Here is a 12,198-nt window from a genome sequence, read left to right as displayed (position 1 = left end):
TCATAAAACAACAGTTAACCTTAAAACCTTTGCATAATAAACTAGACTTTCTCATTGATGGAGATGCAGTGCTGCCAAGCTGTACTTCATTGTCGCATTGGGCGGAAACCTTTTATCCCCATATTTCAAGTTATATTTTTTCCATGAATTGATGCTCTTCTAAAATTTCAGCACATTGGCTATTTTCACCAGTAATCACAGGAATAAAGGAATGGTTTACAGTTTAAACAGCAAAAAACTTTGAGCTACTACAACATTACACACAGATAAAGTGGTAACAGTGGAATCACTGTTTTACTCAAAAAAAGCCAGGAATAAAAACATTCTTACTTTGGCAATTGTGGCTTTATTATATAATTAGTTAAATAATAATTTATGTTATAATCTAAGTTATATAATAATTATATATTACTTTGTACCAATTAGCCCACTAAACTAATGCTCGGACACACTCGGTCTCTCTCGCGTACACTCGGTCTCTCTCGCGCGCAGACACACTCGGTCTCTCTCGCGCGCAGACACACTCGGTCTCTCTCGCGCACTTTCGGTCTCTCTCGCGCAGTTCGTTTCGCTTTTGTCAGTCCGGCGCCTCATATCGAAGATGTGTGGCGAGTGACTAGCCGCAGCCGCAGGTGTGTTGTTGTTGTTGTGTGGAATCTGATGCGCGGCATGGCAGCAGCCGGGTGGTGGGCGTACCCAAAACAAGGATAGGAAGCGGCAGCATTGCTGATACTTTTTTTTTTTTTAGCTCAAAACAGACAGATTTCACGCAAATTAGGCAGAAATGACATGCATTGTGAACGTCAGACTTATAATCATTTTCGTTCCGTCTCGTCTCGTCAACGAAAACTCGAAAACGTCTCGTCATGTTTTAGTCACCTTAGAGCCATTTTTAGCTAGTCATCGTCGCGTTATCGTCATAAAAAAAAAGGTGCGTCAACGAAATCATTTCGTTATCGTCATCGTTGACGAAAACAACATTGGTTTGAGCAGATATCCACAAACAGTATTTAACAGGAAACACGGGTCTAAATAGTATAATATTCACCATATATCTAGCAACAGTTCAACTGCAATGTGAAGTTTATGCAACAATACCATAAACTAATAAGTAAGAATTTCTTACCTTACATCTTTCTTGTCTTCAAATCGCGTTCTTCTTCTTCTTAGGTAAATCCAATGTAAGCTCAGACGTGTCTTCCAAACTCGACGAAAAGCAGAGACTTGTGAAGTTTTTTGGTGTTTTGTGTTTGAGGTAACGAGGGCGTTCGCGTCCCATGTGGAGATTTGCATGTGAATCTCTTTTGCGCGAGTGGGCGTGTCGAATTAAAAAGTAATTAGCAAGCGTTTGAGATACTGGACATCCTGTTGGTTTTATACAAATTACTTAAACAGAGAATATTTGTTTTCAGTTTGAATCCGATCATTTAAAAGTACACACTTAAATGTGTATAAAGGTATATGGCTCATAAATGTGTGAGAAGTATTCGCTGAGTTTTGTTTCAGTTTATAGACGTGCTCAAGAAAAAAAAGTTCACCGCGACGGAGAGGCAGAACGCACACCCTGTTTATTTTCTTTATTTTACAAAAGCAAAATGTTTTGATTTGATTGTAAGTGGACACATACAAACGTAGAAATATCACAGATTATTTTTTTATATTTCTTTTTTCTGTATAACCATAAATGACGGAGTAATTTAAGTTTATGTTGCTGCTATGTGAAAAAAATCCAGCAAAACGCGTCGGCGCGTTTCTCGACCTCAGAGGGTGAAAGTCAGTGCTACCAAAATTTCACCAGCATGTTTCCTGTCACACCAGAGGAAACAAAACCTTAGACCATGTTTACACAAACATGGCTGGAGCTTACGTCGCGACACCCCTCCCCCACCTGGGACAGTCAGATCACCTTTCTTTGTTCCTCACCCCCAAATATACACCTCTCATCAATCGCGTGAAGCCATCAGTGAAGACCATCAAGGTGTGGCCTGCGGGGGTAGATTTCTCACTCCAGGAAAGGTTTCTACACACAGACTGTAGCATGTTTGCTTCTCAAGCCACCAGTGGCTCTCACACGGACATTGACTGCTACACCTCCTCTGTACTGGATTATATTAATACCACCATTGGCAGTGTTACAACCCAGAAGCAGATCACCACATACCCAAATCAGAAGCCATGGATGAACGGGGAAGTGCGACTCCTATTGAAGACACGCAATGCTGCCTTCAGATCAGGAGATGCACAAGCCTATAGCACATCCAGAGCAAATCTGAAAAGGGGCATCAAAGAGGCCAAGCACTGCTACAAGCTTAAGATAGAGGGACACTTTTCCAACGCTGACCCTCGGCGCATGTGGCAGGGCATTCAGGCCATCAGTGACTACAAACCCACTCACTCCACCCCCGCAGCCACTGATGTCAACTTCCTGAACGAGCTAAATTACTTTTATGCTCGCTTTGAAAGAGACAACAGAGAAACTGCCACCAAGCTCAAATCCTCAGCTGACCACCCGCCGATCACACTCTCCTCCACAGATGTCTGCAATGCACTGAGCAGGATCAGCGCGCACAAGGCTGCTGGACCAGACAACATCCCTGGACGCGTACTCAGGGCATGTGCGGAGCAGCTCGCTGGGGTTTTTACAGACATTTTCAACCTGTCTCTTGCCCAAGCAGCTGTACCAACATGCTTTAAATGCACTTCCATTGTGCCAGTGCCAAAACACTCCAGCCCGAAGTGCCTTAACGACTACCGCCCTGTAGCACTCACACCCATCGTAATGAAGTGCTTTGAGTGGCTGGTCCTGGCACACCTAAAAGACTCTCTACCATCCACATTGGACTCACACCAGTTTGCCTACCGTAGCAAGAGGAGCACAGAGGATGCAGTTTCCATGGCACTGCACTCTGTGCTCACACATCTGGACAATAAGAACACTTATGCATGCATGCTGTTTGTTGACTTCAGCTCAGCATTCAACACTGTCATCCCAACTAAGTTAATAGCCAAACTTGGAGACCTGGGCATCAACACCTCCATGTGCAACTGGATTTTGGACTTTTTGACCAACAGACCCCAGAATGTTCGATCAGGCTCCAACTGCTCCACGTCCATCACACTCAACACTGGTGTACCACAGGGCTGTGTGCTAAGCCCGTTTCTCTACTCCCTCTTCACCTCCGACTGCAAGCCTGTGTACGGATCTAATTCCATCGTCAAGTTTGCGGACGACACTACGGTGATTGGTCTCATTAGCAACAACGATGAGACTGCCTATAGGGAGGAGATCAAGCACCTGGCCACATGGTGCACTGAAAATAACCAGCTCCTCAACACCACCAAAACGAAGAAGCTCATCGTGGACTTCAGGAAAGTGTCAAGAGGCACACACGACACCATCCACATCAATGGAATGGCTTTTGAGCGTGTCTCCAGTTTCAAGTTCCTGGGGACCCACATCTCGGCGGACATGTCCTGGACAACCAACACCTCCTGCCTGGTCAAGAAGGCTCACCAGCGCCTTTTCTTCCTGAGGACACTGAGGAAGAATCAGCTTTCATCGACTATCCTGGTGAACTTCTATCGCTGTGCAATAGAAAGCATCCTGACCAACTGTGCTACAGTGTGCTAAGGGGGATGTTCTGTTGCAGAGCGCAAGGCACTGAAGCGGGTGGTGAAAACCGCCCAGCGCATCACTGGGACTCCACTACCTGCCATCGAGCACATCCAGAGGAAACGCTGTCTGCATCGAGCTCGCAGCATCCTTAAGGACTCCTGTTTTCTCTCCTGCCCTCCGGCAGGCGTTTCAGGTGCCTCCGGACCAGGACCAGCAGACTAAAGAACAGTTTTTTCCCCAGAGCTGTCTCTTTATTAAACTCTAACCCTCATTGATCCCACTCCCCTCATATACTGATTGACTCTCCTCTCCCTCCTCACACCTGCCTCCATTTTGTTATTTGCAATACTATAATGTTCATTTGCACTGCTGACTGTTATTATAGTAACAACTGTTTACATATGCATCTTGCACTACTTACCTAGACTGGAATATGCTCAATTTGCACTGCCGACTGTTTATTTATACAGTACCAATTGTTTACATATACATTTGCAATACCGTACTTTAACCCTCTGAGGTCGACAAACGCGCCCACGCGTTTTGCTGGATTTTTTTCAGTTCAGTTCAAAAGAAATTAATTTTGCTCTGTTGACTTTGATATTACAAGCAAGTTTCATACATCAATCGATTCTGTTAAATGTGTATTATTTTTGTGTATACTCACAATAAAAACAAAGTGTTGTGCTTTTTGCCAAATAAAGAAAAATAAACGTGATGCGAGTTCTGCCTTCTCTCTGTCAGTGAAGACCATTCTGAAACGCGTCCGAAAATGAACAATAACTCAACGAATACTGAGTCAAACAGGCATACAGTGTTGTGGTTAATTATTTCTTTTCAGGGAAATGACTTCAGAGATTTTCGATACCAGAAATATTAGACTTTATTAACAAACAAAGCTGAGAGACCCTCTGCAGAAAGAGCCCCTGCAGAAAGATTGTCCAGCAAACGTATATACCTTCTCCTTCTCCCAAATATGGTAATACATTCTATAGGTATTTTGAGAAATAGTTTGTACCATGTGACATTACTGAAATAGAATTCTCTGCTGTAACCACACAGCTCTCAGGTTCCAAAGTCACCCAAAGACATACACAGACAGAAAGGAAATAATAGTGTACAAAAAACAGTTAAATTACTTATTTTCTAAATAATAAAATCTTCAACATTCCCTCCTCTGGGGCTTATCTAAGCCCCACATTCGCTATCGTTTTCCAGAGTGTAGTTTCAAAATCCAGTCCCCTCCGTTATACTACCTTAGTGACTAAATTAAATCACTCATTCTTATTTTCAATGACTGAAATTATGCCACCACACTCCTGGAGGAGCAATCGAGCCAAACATCTTTCTCCATACATTTTTCTTTCTTTCAGTTGTTTTTCTTTCTTTCAATGGAGAAAGTAAAAGACTCGAATCCTCCCTAATCAAACATCAAACATTGTTACAAGTGTGTTGATGAAATTGGTTCAGCATTGTCTGTTATTGTCACAGTTATGTATAATATGTCAAACACAAAAATCCCTTATACAATTAAAAGTTCTTTTGTGGTGTAGATATCCTCTTCGACACATACACCCAGGATCTGGCTTATTCATTTTCTTCTTCATCCTTATTCGAAGTACTTCCATCAACGTCCATTGATTGTAAATCTCAGTTTGGTTTATAAGCCCAATCTTAATAATATATGATTTAGTTTCCCTCTCCATTATCTTCTTAATATGGAAAGTACACAACAGAATAATAACCCCCTTTCAATATTACAACTTCAGAAAACATCCCTTAATCTTTAAATCAAGTTTTCCTTAACTTTTTGACTCAATCGTTTTTGCTAATTTTTCTCCAAACATAGGTCATTCTACTTTTTTCATGTAATGTTTTCATTATAATAAAGACAAATCATTATAATAAATCTCTGCTGATTATAATAGAATCATTGGTTTAGTTTGCTTTTTCATTTTGCATAATCCATATGAATTTTGATTTAAAATAGGTCTGGGTAAAAATAACTTTCTCTCTTTTTTATTCGCTTCTTATTTTTATGAAGGAATATCAATTCTTAAATTTGAAGAATCAATCTTTTAGTCAGTCATTTTTAGTTGATTAAACAAACTTAACATTGTAGTGCACCTTCTATCCATTCAATCGCAATATGCTTCGTTATAACGTTTTACATTTCAAATTCTGTCTACTTTATTACCAAATTTAAACAATAAATAAAATGTTTAATCTCACGTGTTGCAGCTTCTTCTCATTATAGCTCCTCAGTTCAAGCATACTTTAACTGAATACCTTTTCTTCCTTTCTACTAATTTCTAAATGAACTATCATGAATAAACTTAATTATGTCACATGTAATCACTCAAACTAAGAAAGCTTTAAGAGCAATGTTACATTTACTTCATAAAAGTCATTCAATAAACTCATTAGACAATTAGAAAAAATAACTCTCAAAAATAACTTTTTATACTATCTTGCATATTCATTGTACGTACATTTATTTTTCTGTATATCTAATTTTAATCTTAATCATTTCAAACATAAAGCATTATAACTTAAAACTTCCTTTCTATAATTTAAGTTTCTGCACACAAATAATTTTAATCTTCAATTTCTCTGGAATGACTGCTGTCCCATTATCTAAACTTATTTCTGATAGAATTTCAAATCTAAGGAATACTTCTCTGGGAATATTTAATTACTTCTCCTGACCCTCCTCTGCTGATTTCATTGCCTTTACCTTTCTCTATCTTGCTCATATAATCCATTACCAGGTGTTTTATTAGCCCTTCTGGTACTGATATATGGCCTATTAGTGTCACTGTTCCTTTTTTACCTTTATTTTTGGCACAAATTTCATATGTGTACAGTCAGAAATTGCCAGAAATGCCTTTTATTTAATTTTCCTTATTCTCAATCCCTCTTTACTCCCCCCTTGCGCACTTTGGTGAAAACCATGCGCATCTGGATTGAGACTATTCAAAAGTATGTTTTTGTGCAATAACCTGTCATTCTTACCCTCCTCTGGTACCATATAAATTGTTCATACTGCCTGTTTGTAATTGAATTCGAACAACTTACAACTGAGGTGGTCATTCTATTAGCTCCATTTAAAATACATTAAATTAGTCAATAGCATATTGAATCAAATCATAATCTTATAACTTAAATTGAAATCAAATGTTTGTTAATAGCCAGTGTTAATATTTTCTTTAATTTTCAACTGTAGCCTTAAATTAATTACTTATACTCCTGTATTGACAAATTACATTCGAGTAGGCCTACCATTTATGATCTTTTTTTTTTTTTTTTTTAAATGTCATTTAGTTCTAGTTGTATTTTCCTTCATGACTTGTCTTAATTCTCACTATGCTATGACAATTACTTGAATTAGTCGCTTATTCATTATTTTGTTTCTTTTTAAATCATTTATAATTTCTTTTCTATGTTGTTTTTGATATATTCTTTAATTCAATATTTTTCCTTCTGGTGGGGTTATTATTAAGTTGCTACTAGTATATTCAAAGGCTTTAACATTACCTTAAAATAAAGTTTGGTTGATGTTGACTTTGAACTTGTACTCATCTCTGTTGATTCTCTTTTCTTTGCACAATTTTTTGTGAGCTTTCCACATTCTGCAAATTTTCATTTTAAGTTCTTCTTGTCGTTTGTCTTCTTTTTGCATTCATGTTGATCATTCAGTTTCACCAGGGTGACTCTTTACGAGCCGTTGCAATGGGCTTCCCCTCGACGGCGAGGGAGGCTGTTACTAGCACGAGCCCTTGATCCCTCACTTCCTGTTGTGCAGGGTTGAGGCTTGTTGGTGTATTTTAAGTTGAGAGGTATGGACTCAAATGTCAGTTTGCTGATCAATGCACAAGCCTTTTCTGAGATGACAAAGCAGTCACTGGTTCTTTTTGTTTGAATCGTCTTAGTAACCTTCCTGGAACTGAACTGTTCTCATCTGTGAATGAAACCTTCATTATTTCTGTTAGTTCAGTTAGTGACAACAACATATTAAATCATCTGCTCATCTGCTCCATTGTCCTTCTTGCTGTCACCTGTAAAATGATCATGTGGGCTGAGTGGTGTTCTGTCCCCTTTTGGGGGTCTTAACCCCCTATATTACTTTTTACAATTAGTCAATTCAGCTCAGTTATCTCATTGTTTTGAGTCCCACTGTTAGCACACTATTTATCAGGCATCTTAGACAACACTCAACCCACTTTACTAAAAGACAATATTTCATACTTTTGACAAAACGTCAGCTCCTTCATGATATGCTGAAAAGAAAATCAGATGTGTTATGCTCCTTCATATTCTGAAAGGAAAGTCAGATGTGTTAGGCGCTGCGCAAATGTGGTATTGTTTTTTCTTTTCTTTTCTATTGTCACTACAGTTTCGACCAGGAAATTAACCAAATCCATCCATTGTCATTATTGGGCAGCTGTGGGCCCACATATCAAATTTAGATACAGCTGTAGGCAAAATAATGGATTTGCCTTGGTGTACACCATCTCTCACTCATTCATACTCAGTCACTCATTGGCCATCACACATTCTTCTTCCTCAGGTTGTGCTCTATATGCGGATCTTGTAAATTTAGCTGTGGAATTCTAAAGGTCTGACGGACACCGTCACACACAGCTACGCAAACACTATTCAGAAGTGTCAGTGATCTTAATGTTTAGTTTAACACCGTTGTTATAAACCCTTTTTTCTTTTTCTTTTTTCAAACTCTAATAGATTAAATATTTCAGAATAATAGGCCTTAGTATGGTGCAGTTGAGAGTAAGACCGCCAATTGTAATTTCTCAAATGCATTTTTTCTTTCATTTGTTTGGTTTACTTTTTCATATTCTTTTTATTTTTGCTCATGAGCTGCTTTAAGAAGAAAATTGGAGATCTCTACCTAATCTTGGATCCATGGCCAATAACATTTCCATCTCATTCTCCCAGTTTCGACAGCATTTTTGATTTCATAATTTTTTCTTCTCCAATTTATCTTTAGAAAATTATTAAAACAAGATGGAGTGACCAGTATCATGGTTTTGCAAACAAAAATAATAATCATTCTTTGACATTTTGTGTCTATCTTTTTCTTTGTCCTATATGTCTAATATAATAGCCCTCACTATACCAAATCCAGCCTCAGTTTTAACTATTTGGTGAGTTGAGCACCCACTTCTCTGTATTTTCTTTTTCTTATAGAGCTGGACTTGTACCTACTGAAAAAGCAGAGAGGGTTAGTTTAGCAGAGAATATAAAGAATTGCTATGAGACCAGTGAATAATCAGAATGAATAACGTTAATATAATAATTAACCAAATTTGAAGCAGTCTCTAGAGTGTTCATAAGTTTTGTCACACCTGTCGTGTCGTAAGGGTCTGTTCTTCTGTTTTTAGCTTGGCTGTCGCTCTGCATATTTTGCCAGCCTAGCTGTCACTCAGGCTATTGCAGAGTGGAGAATAGGCTCTGTTGTCTCTCTGTCTCTTCTTAGTTTGGGCTTTTGATCAATCCTGCCAGTTTTGCATCTCAGGATTTCTATTTGTCCTCAGGAAAAGTCTTCAAGTGAAAGTTTCACCTTTTCCAGTCTTTGCATTAATTCAGTCTTTCTGAGTCTTTTGATTGGTCAACTTCAGGAGGGGAGCTGAGAACCCCTCACCCACTCTCTGTTCTTCTCTTGTTGCTTCCACAGGACACTGAAGCCATCTGCAATTTGAACACTCAGAGATCTGCATGAATCAAATTGAACTTTCACATATAAGCTATTAGCTCTTTATCTACATTCCACTTTTTAACCTGCATCTTTTCACTATTTATTTTTATATAAAAAATCTCACTGGTTGACAATAGCAGTTCCCCAATTCTATTAGTAAAGCAGTTCTTCATTGCAGGAAAAAGCAATCTAGTTCTGTTTTTCTATATCAGCAATAACTCTGATGATCTGAGAATAATACAATTGAATAATTTTCCCTATCATAAAATTAGACTTCAATCTTTCTTCTATATTTGCATGCAGTGTTCACAATAATCTAGTATGTTTCTCAACAAACATCAAGGAATTCCTCTTATTATTTACTCTCATCAACTTCTGAAGTATTCATGACTTTTGAAACTTGGTCACTCAATCTTGTTAACCTTCAGCACTGCACCAGTTATTTTTCTCTGAACACAAACTTATTAATCTGCAATGGAATACTTTTTCCACTCTGTCTTCAGGGATAATGAGATACAAATTTTAGACGTCTTCAGATATAATATATAATATATTAAGCACGTGCAATCTTATTTGTATTCATCTATTAATATATCATTACATTTATTGATTAAACATATATCTTATTATTTTAACTTATTTTATACAATATTCTTTATAGTTAATATCTTGGAACAGTTGTTTTCCCTTACTTTTCTTTCTTAATACACACCATTTAACATCCCTTTCATTCACTGGTCATTCACACGTTCTCTGTCCCTTCAAGCAACCAGGGTCAGAGGTCACTTATTTTCAACCACAGGCACAGTCACAGGATCCTACAGGCACACCAACATGATCTCACACACTTTTTTTTTCTCTACTCTGTCAGATCTGAACAATACATTAAAATATTACACTTTTAACTATCCTATTCCATAAACCTCTGTGATTCACTTCCTCAACACAACAGAGTCATATATGATCTTAATTCCCCTGAGCAAACTCTTATTAGAGTAATAAGGTACCCGGAAATTGACTTAATCTGCAATCATGCTCATTTGTATCCTTCAAGGCCCTCTTACAAATGTCTGCAGATCAACCATCTATATAAGCTAAACTACACCTGTATCAATCAATGCCCACTTACAGGTATAAAACATCAATAACTGATATCCTTATATCAGTACGCTTGTCATCCATCAAGGCCCACTTGACAAGTAAGACAAAACTTCTTCTGTGTTCATGCTATTCTTGTATCCATCAAGGCCCACTTACAAGAACCCACAAATCAATAATTGATATCCTTATCAATAAACTCAAACCCTTTGTGTGCATGCTTTTTGCTCATCATCCTTCAAGGCCCACTTGATGAACAAACACAAAACTTTTACGTACGTACGTCAAAACTCTTAGCGCTAAATCAGCATCCCCAGTAGTTATAGAATCCACTCAGGATTAAACAAGTACTGGCAAACACTATCGGGAGCTCCCCCAAGCTATTACCAACTACTTGACATTTACAAAGACAATGCATGCAATTATTTCTGATATCAAAAATCACTTTTTAAGTTCTTTAAATTTGGAGAAGCTTTTTCTTACCACATCCGGGCCACTGGTGACTAACACATACCTTATTCAAAAGCAAAACTGCTCACCTCAAAGTACAGCGGCCACTGTTGTCTGTGTCAGTCACCAGCGAGCCCTTCGTGGCTTCTTCAGCTCCTGAGCCACGTCCTGCCGGGGTCGCCATTTGTTGTGGTTAATTATTTCTTTTCAGGGAAATGACTTCAGAGATTTTCGATACCAGAAATATTAGACTTTATTAACAAACAAAGCTGAGAGACCCTCTGCAGAAAGAGCCCCTGCAGAAAGATTGTCCAGCAAACGTATATACCTTCTCCTTCTCCCAAATATGGTAATACATTCTATAGGTATTTTGAGAAATAGTTTGTACCATGTGACATTACTGAAATAGAATTCTCTGCTGTAACCACACAGCTCTCAGGTTCCAAAGTCACCCAAAGACATACACAGACAGAAAGGAAATAATAGTGTACAAAAAACAGTTAAATTACTTATTTTCTAAATAATAAAATCTTCAACAACAGTCACACAGGCATGAAGCTTGAATTCTCTTCTTTAAAATGAGGTAATTTATATATAAAAAAAATATTCTCATCTTGTGAAATCTGTGTTAAAAGAGAGCGATTCCAGTCGAGCTCATTAGAGCTCATTCAAAGGTAATATGACTCCGCCCATGGAGAGCGCGCGCTATTCAAACGCAAATTACTGAGGCAAACCTGTGAACGCCCCCATATCAGCTCGAGAAAACACAAGTTTAATCATATCATTGTAGCCTACGTGTTTACACCATCTGGCAGCGCTGTGAGGAATAATAATAACGGAAAATCTACCTCAGAGTGCGGGTATTGCAGGAGAGAGGATCCGAATATGTAGTAAGTTTTTTTTCCTTCTCAAGTTAATCGCGTTTCTGTGAATGAATGAACGGCAGCCGCAGAGATGCGCGCTGTTTATCACAGCTCGTAAAAAGACAGTTTAAATTTAAATTGCGTCTCTGTGTGAATGAATGATGATGTTTTAGCAAACTGTATTGCTATACTCAGATGAGTAAACTGAAAATTAACATTTATATGCCCTAATATTTCATAAAAACAACGTTACAGTCAGGCGTTTCTGTTTGTGAATGAATGTTTCGGTTTTAGCAAACTGTATTGCTATACTGAGTAAAAATCGACTGAAATGTTGAAATAAAATGTATTTGTATAAGCAACGTATTAAACTGCAAATTAACATTTATATTTCTTATAATAAAAACGAAAGACCTATGTTACAGACATATGAAAGACAACATTTCGTTGATTAG

This window comes from Leuciscus leuciscus (assembly GCF_965113295.1).
Source record: "Leuciscus leuciscus genome assembly, chromosome: 9".
NCBI lineage: Eukaryota > Metazoa > Chordata > Actinopteri > Cypriniformes > Leuciscidae > Leuciscus > Leuciscus leuciscus.
This window is presented reverse-complemented; position numbering follows the sequence as displayed.